The sequence below is a fragment of the Cherax quadricarinatus genome, chromosome 51, assembly GCF_038502225.1.
Source record: "Cherax quadricarinatus isolate ZL_2023a chromosome 51, ASM3850222v1, whole genome shotgun sequence".
Classification (NCBI taxonomy): Eukaryota; Metazoa; Arthropoda; class Malacostraca; order Decapoda; family Parastacidae; genus Cherax; species Cherax quadricarinatus.
The window spans coordinates 545,001-559,070 of NC_091342.1; the positions used below are offsets into that span (position 1 = coordinate 545,001).

A 14,070-nucleotide genomic window follows, 5' to 3' on the forward strand; every position below is an offset into this window, starting at 1 on the left:
ATTAACCACTTGACAATGAGGTGATCAAGAGAAAAATATGAAACATTCAAATCTGAACGTTTATCACTTTTGGTGCGAAAATGTGTTGTACAAAAACATTAAACACATTTTATCCACACATGGAACTTTCCCTCTTGCTCTCAACAGAGTGCGTCTGTCATGTCATGCCTTTCTTGTAATATAGCCAGACATGTGTTAAGATACACTACAAATAAGATAATAGACGAGTTAATATTGAAATATCATTGGGTAATATTTCTCACTTAAGAGTTTCTCATCCTTATCACACGATCACCTGAAGATTCGCCTTACTCTTCTCCATGAAGGATTATTATTATTATAATCAAGGGGGAAGGGCTAAACCCGGAGGATTATACAGCGCCTGGGGGGGGGGATGTGGAAGGCATTCAGGCTTAATTCGGGGAACTGGAGCACAGATCCAATTCCCTAAATCAAGAGCCCCTCACCAACATCAAGGAACCTTCCTTGAGGGGTCTCCATGAAGGAAAACAACTAAATTAAGTTATGCATATTTTTAATTATGCATTAACTAACTTATGAACCTAGACTAACCTTACAAAAAAAAATTACGCAGTATAAAATAACTTGTACAATCAAACTCAGATTTTGTATTTCTTTAACTTGTTTTCTCTATATTGTGGTGATCTTTTGTTATTTTTTTTTCATTTTGTCATTTTCCCGTAGTTCGATTGCTAACACACTCAGCTCACACACTGAGGTCCGTGGTTCGATCCCTGGTACGGGTGGAAGCATTAGGACATGTTTCCTTAAGACACCTGCTGTCCCTGTTCGCCTAGCAGTAAAAATAGTTCCCTGGGTGTTAGTCGACTGGTGTGGGTCGCAACCTCGGGATAAAATTGACCTAATTTGCCCGAAATGCTCTGCATAATAAGGGGCTTTCTATATAGTGGTATGTCAGCTAGGCCTGTATATGTTGTACTTTTAGAAATCAAGATTATTATCATCATCATTATCACCCACTATGCCTCCCACTGTGCCTTTCTCCCCGTCTCCGACTGATCGTCCCTCCCTCCCTCCCACCGTCTCCCTCCTTGCAGCCCTCCTTCCTACCCTAACTCCCTCTTTGTCTCCAATCCTCCATCCTTCCCTCTGTCCTTCCCTCTCTTCCGTCCTTGTCTCCTTTCCTCCCTACATAGCATCACAATTGCTGGTTACAGATCTTACCAAGACTACCAAGGCAAATTTGATATCCTAAAGCAAAATAAAAACCACAGCTACGACCACAATTACTACCACCATCATCCCAATTATTACTCTCACCCAACAACTCCCACCATAACTACTATTCCCACCGCAACCACCACTCGCACCCTCACCACAGCCACCCTCTCCCCACTCCCAGTACCACCACACAAGCACCAGCCTGGAGTCTACCTGGAGGGTGTTCCGGGGGTCTACGCCCCCTCTGCCCAGTCCATGACCAGGCCTCGCGGTGGATCATGGCCTAATCAACCTGGTTGTTAAGGTTGGCAGCAAGCAGTCCAACGTATGAACCACAGCCCGGCTGGTCAAGTACTGACTTTATGTATCTGTCCAGCTCCTTTTTGTGACAGCTAAGGGTCTGTTAGTAATCCCCCTGGTGTTGGGAGGCCACCAGGTTGTTGCTATTGGCGGCATTCTGGCCTACATACCCATCACAGCCCGGTTGGTGTTGCACCTGGGGGAGGTAGTGATCAAATTTCCCCTTGAAGAATTATACATGTGTTCTAAAGTATTACTGATACCAGCTGGTTTGGTTAGGTTAGGTTAGGTAAGATTTGTTAGAACACAGGACAAGTGTTGCCTGACGCGGGTCTTAGTCATATGATGACCCACCACTGAAGCTTCTGGTCATCTGACTGAGGTCTTACGCTGGCTTACCGGTCCACCCCTTTAAAAATTATAGTTATGCTACTTTAAGCTGGTGATATGTTGAATAGTCTAATTCCATGGATGTTGATCCAGTGTTCTCTTGTATCCATGGCGCCCCTGCCCCTAACTGGATTTTACACTTTTTTCCAAATATCTCATTCCAGTAGCACTAAAAAATGATTATAACTATGACCATAATTTTTAGAGGGGTGGACCGGTAAGCCAGCTGAAGGCCTCAGTCAGATGACCAAAAACTCCAAAGGCGAGTCATCACCTAAGTGTCAGGAAACACTTTTCCTATTTCCTGACGAAACCTACCTAACCTCTCACTCCAGTACTTAAGTCATAGTAGTGTGTAGGTTTAGGAATAGGCTTTCGGTATCTTTCATGTATATAATGTCTTTCCTCCGCCGCTCCAGAGAACACATATTGACAGGTAACCAGCAACAAGTGCATGTTTATGAGGATTACATGGAGACACAATAATTAGCTAAGTTTCCTGGAAGGAAGGATGTGTGATAGTACAACTGTTGCCTCCATTGTGGGTTGATGGGGTGCAACAATGGTCGGATGGGCTAGCTGAAAGCTGATGAGTGCAGCTGGGGTAGGGTGGTCTGGTTGAAGGATGATAGCGAATACAGCTGTGATCGGGTGGGCTGGTTGAAGGATGATGATGGGTGCAGCAGTGGTCAAGTGGGCTGGTTGAAGACGGTGGTGTGTGCCGCAGTGATCAAGTTTGCTAATTAAAGGCTGGCGGTGGGTACAACAACGGTCGGGTGGGTTGGCTGAAGGCTGGTGTGGGTGCAACAATGGTCGGGTAGGTTGGTTGAAGGCTGGTGGTGGGTTTGATAACAATGGGAAGAAAAATGGGCAGGTATTGGGTATGTGCAGGGATGAGGGAGCGGAGGTCGGTGGGTGAGTGGGTTTAGGATGAGTGTTAACGAGTGCGGGCTGGAGGGGGAAGGGGAAGGAGAGAGGCTTATTTTATGTTCGTGGGGAGCACTAAACTCATAGGGGTCATACAGTGCCTGAGGGAATGGGAGGCATCCAAGAAAGGAAAGGGCAGGTCCATTTCCTAGGATCAATGGTATCAATGAACCTCCTTAGAAGGGTGGAGGGTTGTATGGATGGGTGGGTATTCATTCTCTCTCTCTCTCTCTCTCTCTCTCTCTCTCTCTCTCTCTCTCTCTCTCTCTCTCTCTCTCTCTCTCTCTCTCTCTCTCTCTCTCTCTCTCTCAGTGTTTCGGGCAATATCTAAGCTATTTCCTATCATACCCATCTCACTTTCTCTCGCAACTTAAACCAACATGCAACAGTGCAGCAGTTGAGAAACAAAACCAGGAGCCGGGACTAGTCTAGCGTAGTCAGGACTAATTGAGTAAAACTAGGGGAGTATGTGATGATGAACCCTATCCCCAACAAAAGATGGAAATGTCAATCTCAACTGCTGTATAGTCACCACCATTTTACCTTACAATAGCTAAAAGCACTAGTGTGTTCACCTCTTGGGTTGTTATTCAGCACATCCCACCCTCACACAAGGATTGGAAGCTGTTAACTCATGCTGTGTCGTCAGCTCAAACCATGAGAAGAGTTTAATATTATCACCACATGTGACTGGTTAGCAATGACACTTCGCCTACTACATAGCACAGCGTCTTATTGAATCTGCAGTATTTATACAGTCTTCCTCCACCACTTTCTACCAGGTACACTTGTCCATACACTCTCTTATTTCAACATAGCACTTGTCCATGATATATTATATAAGCTATTATAAAGATTATGTTCAGATGTCGGCTATTCAGAACGAGTCACTACCACTCCACACCGTCCTCACACCAACCACTTTAGGTAGGGAGATGGGGGAGGTGAAGCAAAGAAGGAACAAGGACTCCTCCCCACCTCTTCCATCCCATTACTCCCACACTTCCCTCCTCTCCTCAATACTCCCTTGCCCTCCCTCTAGTTCTCTCCTTCCTTTTACCATCTCTTCCCACTTTCAACTACCTCTCCCTCCTTCCCACTACGGGTTACGCTTTCAGGACATGATTTCATGATAGCTTCAAGTCCTCTAGTAACTTATATTTATTGTCAATATTCTGATGTTTCTGCGTGTGTACACTGTGCATGTAGTTGAACCTAACTACTGTTCATTGTGTAATACATACATTAATCATATATTTATCTTGGTAGTCAGGCCTGGCTGCTGTTCACTGAGTACATTGGTGTCGTAGTCAATTTTGTTTCATTTGAGTAGTATTGTTTGTAGTTAAACTTCATTGTTCTGTTCTGTGCGTACACTGCTGTTCCCTGTGTGTGTGTGTATGCCTCCTCCACGTTCTTAAACAAACAGATTTATTTTCAAAATATACATGAAAACAATACAAAGATTTATTATTATTATTAAGTCCATATATGTATGGAGAGCACTTCGGGCAAAAACTCTTGTAACAAGTGTTTTATTTCATTAGTATGTATTCATCTTACTGATGCTACGTATACTTTTGTATCATGTTATGGACCATGACAATACTATCAGCTGGCTTTCCTCCAAATGTATCTTGAGTCTTGTTCAATCGCTACTACATCACATTCCTTACATTTTAGAAAGATCTTCAAAAGTGCTGCACAAGATATTGCAACTACTGGATCACTACGACAAGGTCCTAAATGCACTAGAAGACAAAAAGAATGCAGATGTAATATATACAGACTTTGCAAAAGCCTTCGACAAGTGTGACCATGGCGTAATAGCGCACAAAATGCGCGCTAAAGGAATAACAGGAAAAGTCGGTCGATGGATCTATAATTTCCTCACTAACAGAACACAGAGAGTAGTCGTCAACAGAGTAAAGTCCGAGGCAGCTACGGTGACAAGCTCTGTCCCACAAGGCACAGTACTAGCTCCCATCTTGTTCCTCATCCTCATATCCGACATAGACAAGGATGTCAGCCACAGCACCGTGTCTTCCTTTGCAGATGACACCCGAATCTGCATGACAGTGTCTTCCATTGCAGACACTGCAAGGCTCCAGGCGGACATCAACCAAATCTTTCAGTGGGCTGCAGAAAACAATATGAAGTTCAACGATGAGAAATTTCAATTACTCAGATATGGTAAACATGAGGAAATTAAATCTTCATCAGAGTACAAAACAAATTCTGGCCACAAAATAGAGCGAAACACCAACGTCAAAGACCTAGGAGTGATTATGTCGGAGGATCTCACCTTCAAGGACCATAACATTGTATCAATCGCATCTGCTAGAAAAATGACAGGATGGATAATGAGAACCTTCAAAACTAGGGAGGCCAAGCCCATGATGACACTCTTCAGGTCACTTGTTCTATCTAGGCTGGAATATTGCTGCACTCTAACAGCACCTTTCAAGGCAGGTGAAATTGCCGACCTAGAAAATGTACAGAGAACTTTCACGGCGCGCATAACGGAGATAAAACACCTCAATTACTGGGAGCGCTTGAGGTTTCTAAACCTGTATTCCCTGGAACGCAGGAGGGAGAGATACATGATTATATACACCTGGAAAATCCTAGAGGGACTAGTACCAAACTTGCACACGAAAATCACTCACTACGAAAGCAAAAGACTTGGCAGACGATGCACCATCCCCCCAATGAAAAGCAGGGGTGTCACTAGCACGTTAAGAGACCATACAATAAGTGTCAGGGGCCCGAGACTGTTCAACTGCCTCCCAGCACACATAAGGGGGATTACCAACAGACCCCTGGCAGTCTTCAAGCTGGCACTGGACAAGCACCTAAAGACAGTTCCTGATCAGCCGGGCTGTGGCTCGTACGTTGGTTTGCGTGCAGCCAGCAGCAACAGCCTGGTTGATCAGGCGCTGATCCACCAGGAGGCCTGGTCACAGACCGGGCCGCGGGGGCGTTGACCCCCGAAACTCTCTCCAGGTAAACTCCAGACCTTCAACAGTGTCACACAATCAGCAAGTCTTTCAACAGTGCCACACAAGATAACTGCAAGACCCTTACTTGATATTGCCACACAAGGTACTGCAGAACCTGCTAGCAGCTTATCAGTATACACTAAGAACTATATTGTAAAAGATGCATGTACACTCTCAATCCCCGTCAGCCAGGAAAAACAGGAAAAAAAGTTATGCATTTTTTGTTTAATCTTGACAACAAAACTAACCAAGCAACATAACCAAGCCTTGCTTAAAAAATCGTAATTTCACGTAGCTTAATTTATCAAACTCATTTTCATAAATCCAGTCAACAGTTAAGCTTTATATTAGTGAGCTAGTCGACTGTTGTGGGTCACATCCTGGTGACGGACCTGAAGAACCCTAGGGAAATAAGCGAACTAGCTTGATTGACTTCTTGGGTTATCCTGAGTTATTAACCAGGTAGCTGAACATGAAGATTCATTCTCCCTCTTCCCCAAGACAAACACTAAGCATCAGTGAATTATAAACAGGCTCTCAACCTCATTTAATCACTTTTAACAGGTAAAACTGCAGATCTGGAGTCATTTGATATGAATTAAAGTAAGACCACAAAGTTTGTCTAATATATAATAGACCACACTTCATATTTTTCAGGTATATTAGATCATTTTCCAACGGACAGTATTTACAAAAAGTTATCTAAATTTTTCTGCGACAAACATTAACCATACACAAATATTCTACGTTTAAAACCACTGCGAAGTGCTTGCACAGGTAGGTGCAAGTGCGTGTATGAGAAGTGTTCTCACTACACTGCTCAAGACAAGACTGAAGCGGAAGATGCGACTCACCCTGCGAGTGCCCAGCCTCTTGTATACCCCCAGCGCTCTCCTCTGGTCACTACCAACAAAGATTTACCAATATTTTCATTACATCGTCTCTTTATAATACACTTCATTTCCTTTTTTTCATAATGATTTCTATCGTATGCATTTAGTCTGCTTGTCTATTTTAAATTTCCATTAAAGTACTTAGTGATTTGTTATAGTCTTGGTAGTTAGAAATATTTCTTATTTGTACTAGAAAAATGACTTGTTGCCACTGCGAGCGCCAGCACTAGACCTTGGGGAACACTCCTGTAAACTCAAGTCATGCGTGAAGTATTTTTTTTTTACTCATACATATTCGTCTTCTTAAAGTTTCTTCCTAAAAGTTCACTTCTTCTCGGGCAATTTGAGAACACGATCATAAGAACATAATGAAGTAGCAGTGCAAGCAGGCCTAGTGGCCCATGCTAGGCAGGTCTAGTAAACTTACTTACATCTCTAATTATCCTGTTAAAGTTTACTACAGTATGTAATGTACAGCAGGCTGCGATTAACTGTTAGTCGGTGTTGCAGTAAAACCTTCCTTTTATCTCATCCACAACTTCACTCATCTGTAACTTTATTGTTACACTAGTAATTCTCACTGTTCTTTCTAAATCTGAATTTCTCTAACTTGATTAAATTAATTGCTGCGAGTCCTGCCTTCGTTGGATATTTTCAACACGCTTTTTTTTTTTTTACACGCTGGTCGTCTCCCACCGAGGCAGGGTGACCCCCCCCCCACCCAAAAAAAAGAAACACTTTTACCATCATTCACACTATCACTGACTTTGCAGAGGCTCGCACATACGACAGTTTAGATGTCTCTCTAGACATCAAATATCCCAAACTCCCCCCAATAAAAAGTAGGGGCGCCATTGGTACACTAAGAGAAAACACCATAAGTGTCCGGGGCCCAAAACTGTTCAACAGCCTCCCATCAAGCATTAGGGGAATTGCCAATAAACCCCTGGCTGCCTTCAAGAGAGAGCTGGACAGATACCTAAAGTCAGTGCCGGATCAGCCGGGCTGTAGCTCGTACGTTGGACTGCGTGCGGCCAGCAGTAACAGCCTAGTTGATCAGGCCCTGATCCATCGGGAGGCCTGGTCACGGACCGGGCCGCGGGGGCGTTGATCCCCGGAATAACCTCCAGGTAAAGTGCAGACATTGTACTATGCACCTCCAGGACTCATGTCCGGCTAACGATAAATATTGGAGATATGTTAGGTGACAATGATAGTAATGGCTATGGTGATTGTGATGTTACAGGTAGTGTTATTGGTGATAGCGAAGGTTAGTGGTGGCACCGAAAGTGATCTTACAGGTGATAATGGTGATATTATAGATAGTGGAGGTGGTAGTGCAGACAGCAGTGTGGTAGAGGTGATGATGCAGACAGACAGTAGTGTGGTAGAGGTGATGGAAGAGGTAGCAAAGGTGGTGATGAACGTACCAAATACTGCAAGCTTGAGAAGCCGTCAGTGAGGTAGATGCTTGCTAGGTTACCATCACGTGGTTCCTCCGTTGTCTGATGGAGGAAACTCCAATTATTTTTCTACTTCAACACGAACACTCCGCACTTAACATAGCACTCCGCAGCTCGACACACCAATACATATTGCAAAACAATAAGAGACCATAGCACAGGTCAACATAGGAAGACTTGACACTAAAACAAAAAATCACATGAAACATCACAACACTGGAAGAAATAACACAACACGGTTGAAAACTCATACACGAGCACAATATGTAAAAACAATACAAACCAGTACAGTCAGTGAATCAAATGATACCAAAAACGGCATATACAATGCCACAAAATACAACATAGACCACCATATAAAAATACAGCAAAATACAACCCAGACCAACATATCAAACATAACTAATCATAACACTAAACATCACAAATATAACAGATCACAACGTTACTCATAAATTTTTCGTAACATAAGAGAGCCTAACAGAACACATAACACAACACACAATAACAAAACAACACAAAAGCTGTATAACAGCAAAACATATAGCATAACAGAATGCAACGTGTTAGGTAAATGAACACATGATATGCAACGACTGTGACATTTTACTGCTGCAAACGTTGTGCTCTCCAGGCTTTACAAAGCTCCTAGAGAGCGAAATGTTGCCTCAATAAAATGTCACCTTAGTTGCGCATATTTCTTTCCTAACATATTGTCGGTTATTTTTCCAATATTATTACAGGACATAAATAACAAAACTTCATCTAAGAGAACATAAACATTTAACACAATATATATATATATATATATATATATATATATATATATATATATATATATATATATATATATATATATATATATATATATATATATATATATATATATATTTATAATCATAACGCTTGTGTTATGGTATAACACAAACATCATAGCATAATATATAAGATAACTTAACATTAAACATTTTTTTTTTTGCCTATGTGTGGTCTTAACACAATCATATCAATATTATAACATATCACGTCATAACATAATATATAACACAACATAGCAGAAGATAACACAACATGTAACACCAAACATAACGCGCCGCACAATACACACGACCTCACCACCTTCCAGGCCTTGTCTGTCCTTCCTGATGTAAACCCATCCCACCTGCTACCGCCCCACACGCCTCCCCACTTGATCCATCCCACCTACCTCCCCACTTGCTGCCGCCTCACCTACCTCCCCACCTGATCCAACCCCCAACAGGAACTCCACCCTTCTTTTGCACTCCACCTACCGCCACATGTTTTTTTCTGCTTTCCCACCACATGCTCATCCTACCTCCACCTTAAACATCCGTGACTCCCTGGCACTCGCACTGTGTGGTATTCTTACCCCCACCTAGAGTGCCTCTGTTGTTTCCTAACACCCTGCTGCTATGTGAACACCTTGTCTCAGAAGAGAGCCAAGTGCTCTAGCACTTAATCTAACCCTGTCTTGAGTTACCTTCCGTTGCCAAGTCGCAACAATTGAAACACTGACACTTTTTGTAAAATGTTCTTCACCAGTCATTGGTGCATCATGCTGTCAAGACCAGTGTCAAACGACGTTTACCTTAAGAATAAATTAAAATAAAATCAACACCAATCACAAACTGAAAACTCCTGACACCCCCTACCACTGTCTGCTACCCCTTAAATCCCCTGCCCCTCCCCTATCCCCTCTATCTGACTGACCACGCCCTTGACACGCAAACAAACAGGCACGGACGAAAGGAGAAAAGGGAAATAATATTATTCACAAGAATACTTTCATTAGCGGAAAACATAACCTGCAAAATTTCCTTGCGATTTTTGGTTTCTGGTATGACTCGTAATATAAATTAAGCAAATATAAGTTACCTAATAATCAGAACCCCTGAAGCCTGATTGGTAGCTGGGTAACATTATTTTTTATTTAATTAATATAAATTTCCACTTGATAATATCCTGCTCTCTCTAGGACTGTGTAGGTAACATTGTACTGACAGCTTTATTATTGCTGGTATTCTATCTTATTATTATCCTTGAAGACTTCTGTGACTACCTATCTTGAGTTCATCCATTACAGTGTTGAGGATGGAGTGATTGCCTGGGTTACTAATAATCTCTGTTAAATGACACTATCATTAGGAACTTACCTGGAATGTTACAAAAGCTATTGTTTTTATCTTTTAGTACAAATTCATACAGTATAACTTACAGCTGAAAATTGTCTAGGGCGATGTCTTTATTATTTTAGGTTTTAAATCATTTGGGTTTGGATTGTAGTATTTTTTATGTAACACGTTGGCCGTCTCTCACGAAGGAAGGGCAACCTCAAAAAAGGAAGTTCATTCACTATCGTTCATTCAGTAGTGTCTTGATGTGTAGACATCACAGTTAAAATAATTCTTCGAGTTGCAACATCCCCACCCCTCCTTCTGTGTGCAGACAATGTACTTCCAACCTCCAGGATTCAAATCTGATTAACCGGTTTCCCTGGATCTCTTCATAAATGCTATCTTACTCATACTCATACGACACATCAAACCATAAAATCCTCTTGTCTGCACTCCCATCTAACACGTTCAAAATTTCTGGGTGCTGAAAGTTCAGCACACTAAACTACCCCCTCCTTCCAACCCTTCTTGGAATGACCTCCTTCCATCCCAGATTTTTACACCTTGGTCATCCAATTCTGCTCCATGTCTAAATGCCTAAATAACCTCAGTAGGCCCTCCTCAACCCCTCTAAATTATACTTTTGGTGACTCTACGCTGTCTTCTAATGTCTACGCTCTGAATTCTCTGCATAATATTTACACAACACATTCTTCAGCTTCCTCCTCTCTGCCCAATGCCTCACACTCTTATGACAGTGTTCTGGTACTTTCCCCGTTTTATCTCCGTAGATAAACTTTCTTCCCACAGATGCCCCAGGGGTGGTGTACTTACCTGCTCACATAGGTGAGTATGTCACGTACTGTTTTCTCCGCCTTATTAGTTGTATGGTTCACCTCGCCTTTCTTAGACTCATCCACCCCGTCATCAGTTGTATGGTTCACATCGCCTTTCATAGACTCATCCACCGACATGTTTGATGCAGCTGTCAATTTACTTACTGGTGAAAATGAGACAACTTATTTTTTAGCATGAATTTAATAAGTTTGATATTTTAGGAGCACCGTTCATACTCCATGATGAATATGTAGCACTGTCAGAAGAAAATTTTAGGTTATTGATATATTTAAGTGATTGTGGCATGTAAAGAGTACGTAACCTTTATTCGGCGCATGTACACACCCTCACTGAAAGGCTGTCTCCCCCAACCAGCGAACCAGTACCAAGGGTCGGACGATGGGGCCCCGTCGTTCGATCAGTACCCAGGTTCAGCCAATGAGAAGATGGTTCTGGCAATCGCAGAGGTGTTGTGGGCACCACCCGCCTGTCTGCCCTTGTCATTTACATTCTAGAGCTGGTTGAAGCACGGTCTGCTTTCTAGTGGCTTCTGTTCTGCCTTACCGTGGCGTGCACTAATACCTGTTGTTGTATATAGTGTACATACTTCTGTTCTTACTTGGTGAAAAGATAAAACAAGTCGAAAGTTTTTCTGCTGTGTTTATTTTGCTCCCTTTACACCCAGGATAACAGGCCTTTGGATTCCTGGGTTGTAATAGTGATATAAGTGTGGACAGAGCTTTGCGAGAATGTTCTTCTTTAGTTGTGACTGTTATCATGCAAGGTTCATTTGTGACATACCTTGCAAGGTTCACTTGTGACTTGTGCAAGGTTCAGTTGTGCCTTATCTTACAAGGTTCAGTTGACTTATCTTGCAAGGTTCAATTGTGACTGTTATCATATTCTCCTCAAGGGATACAATGGTAAGGACGTTAGTAATTTATGAATATTTCCCAATCATACACATGTGAGGGAACATGCAACATGTCTCTTGTGATGGTTTAACATTTATAACACTGAAATGATAAGTATTAATAGATGCTCTTGTTTAATAGTGTACTAATGAAGAGATAAATATAGTGGATAATGAAGAAACTGAGTGAACAGAGTGAGAGTTACCATTTCAAAAACACTTGTCGATACACACTGCCTTGTACTCGCCTAATTGTAGTTTCAGGAGTCGGTTCATAGCTCCCGGTCCCGCCTCCTCACTGGGTGCTACTAGGTTCACTCTCCTTGCTCCATGAGCTTTATCATATCTCTTCTTAAAGCAATGTATGGATCCTGCCTCCACTATATCACTCTCCAGACTGTTCCACTTCCTGACAACTCTGACTGAAGAAGTACTTCCTAACATCCCTGTGACTCACATGAGTTTTCAACTTCCAGTTGTGACCCCTTGTTGCTGTGTCACATATCCGAAACATTCTGTCCCTGTCCGCCTTGTCAATTCCTCTCAGTATTTTGTATGTTATGTTTCCCCTATCCCTCCTGTCCTCCAGTATTGTCAGGTTCTCTTAACTTTCCCTCGTAGGACAACCCATAAGCTCTGGAACTAGTCTTGTTGCAAACCTTTGCACTTTCTCTAATTTCTTAACGTGTTTGACCAGGTGTGAGTTCCAGACTTGTGCTGCATACTCCAATGTGGGCCTGACGCATATATACTCGGTATGATGCTCACCCCAAGTTCCTTTTCCTTGAGTGAGTTTTGCAGCCTCTGACTCCTAGGCTGTACTCCGTCTGCGGTCTCCTCCGTCCTTCCTCAGGTCATTTGTCGGACCAGGCTTGCAACCTGTCCAGATTCCCTTGTAGGCTTACCTGATCCTCGTTCGCTTGTATTCTCCTCATTAATTTCACATCGTCTGCGAACAGGAACACCTCTGGCTTTATCCCTTTCGTCATGTCATTCACATATACAAGAAAGGGCATCGGACCTAGGATTGACCCTTGTGGAACCCTACTCGACACATTCACCCACTCTTGACAGCTCGTCTTGTACCGACATACGTTGTTTCCTTCCTGACAGGTATTCCCTGATCCATTGCAGTACATTCCCTCCTATTCCTGCCTGCTCCTCTTGCGTTTTAACTAGTCTCTTGTATAGCACTGTATCGAAAGCCTTCACATAGTCCAAGACGAAGTCTACCTATCCCCTTCTCTCTCCTGTCTTACTTGTTACCCGTCATAGAACTCCATGAAGTCTTGCTGGTTGTCATGTATAAGTCCATTCCTTTCCAGGTGCCCCACCATTCCTGACATTCCCGTGGCTCATGGGCGTCTTCAACTTTCATCTGTGCCCCAGAGCACCTGTTCCCGCCTCTCAAATATTCTATCTCTGTATACCCTTTTAATTCCGCGGCCCGGTCTGGGACCAGACCGCGGGGACGGTGACCTCCGGGAGCGCCTACAGGTAACCTGTCTTCCTTGGTTCTTCATTCCTTCAGTGTCGTTAGATTCAATTCTACCTACCTCTCCTCGTGGCTCATACATACCCCTTAGTTCTGGAACTAGTCTTGTTGCATACCCCTGTATTTGTGCACTTTGTGTGTGTGTGTGTACTCACCTAGTTGTACTCACCTAGTTGAGGTTGCGGGGGTCGAGTCCGAGCTCCTGGCCCCGCCTCTTCACTGATCGCTACTAGGTCACTCTCCCTGAGCCGTGAGCTTTATCATACCTCTGCTTAAAGCTATGTATGGATCCTGCCTCCACTACATCGCTTCCCAAACTATTCCACTTACTGACTACTCTGTGGCTGAAGAAATACTTCCTAACATCCCTGTGATTCATCTGTGTCTTCAGCTTCCAACTGTGTCCCCTTGTTACTGTGTCCAATCTCTGGAACATCCTGTCTTTGTCCACCTTGTCAATTCCTCTCAGTATTTTGTATGTCGTTATCATGTCCCCCCTATCTCTCCTGTCC

General features: G+C 43.0%; 1 protein-coding gene across 4 annotated transcripts in view; it reads right to left on the reverse strand.

The window, feature by feature from the left end:
- The window catches only part of LOC128694611 (nucleolar protein dao-5), a 541,519-nt gene extending 534,872 nt beyond the window's left edge, over positions 1–6,647 (reverse strand). For 3 of the 4 annotated variants that reach the window (XM_070095642.1, XM_070095644.1, XM_070095640.1), the window contains exon 1: positions 6,570–6,644. The gene's annotated coding sequence lies outside the window, so the exon portion shown is untranslated. Of the gene's footprint in view, positions 1–6,556 lie in introns of all 4 variants that reach the window. The other variant, XM_070095641.1, reaches the window with a different exon arrangement.
- Positions 6,648–14,070: the final 7,423 nt, after the last annotated feature.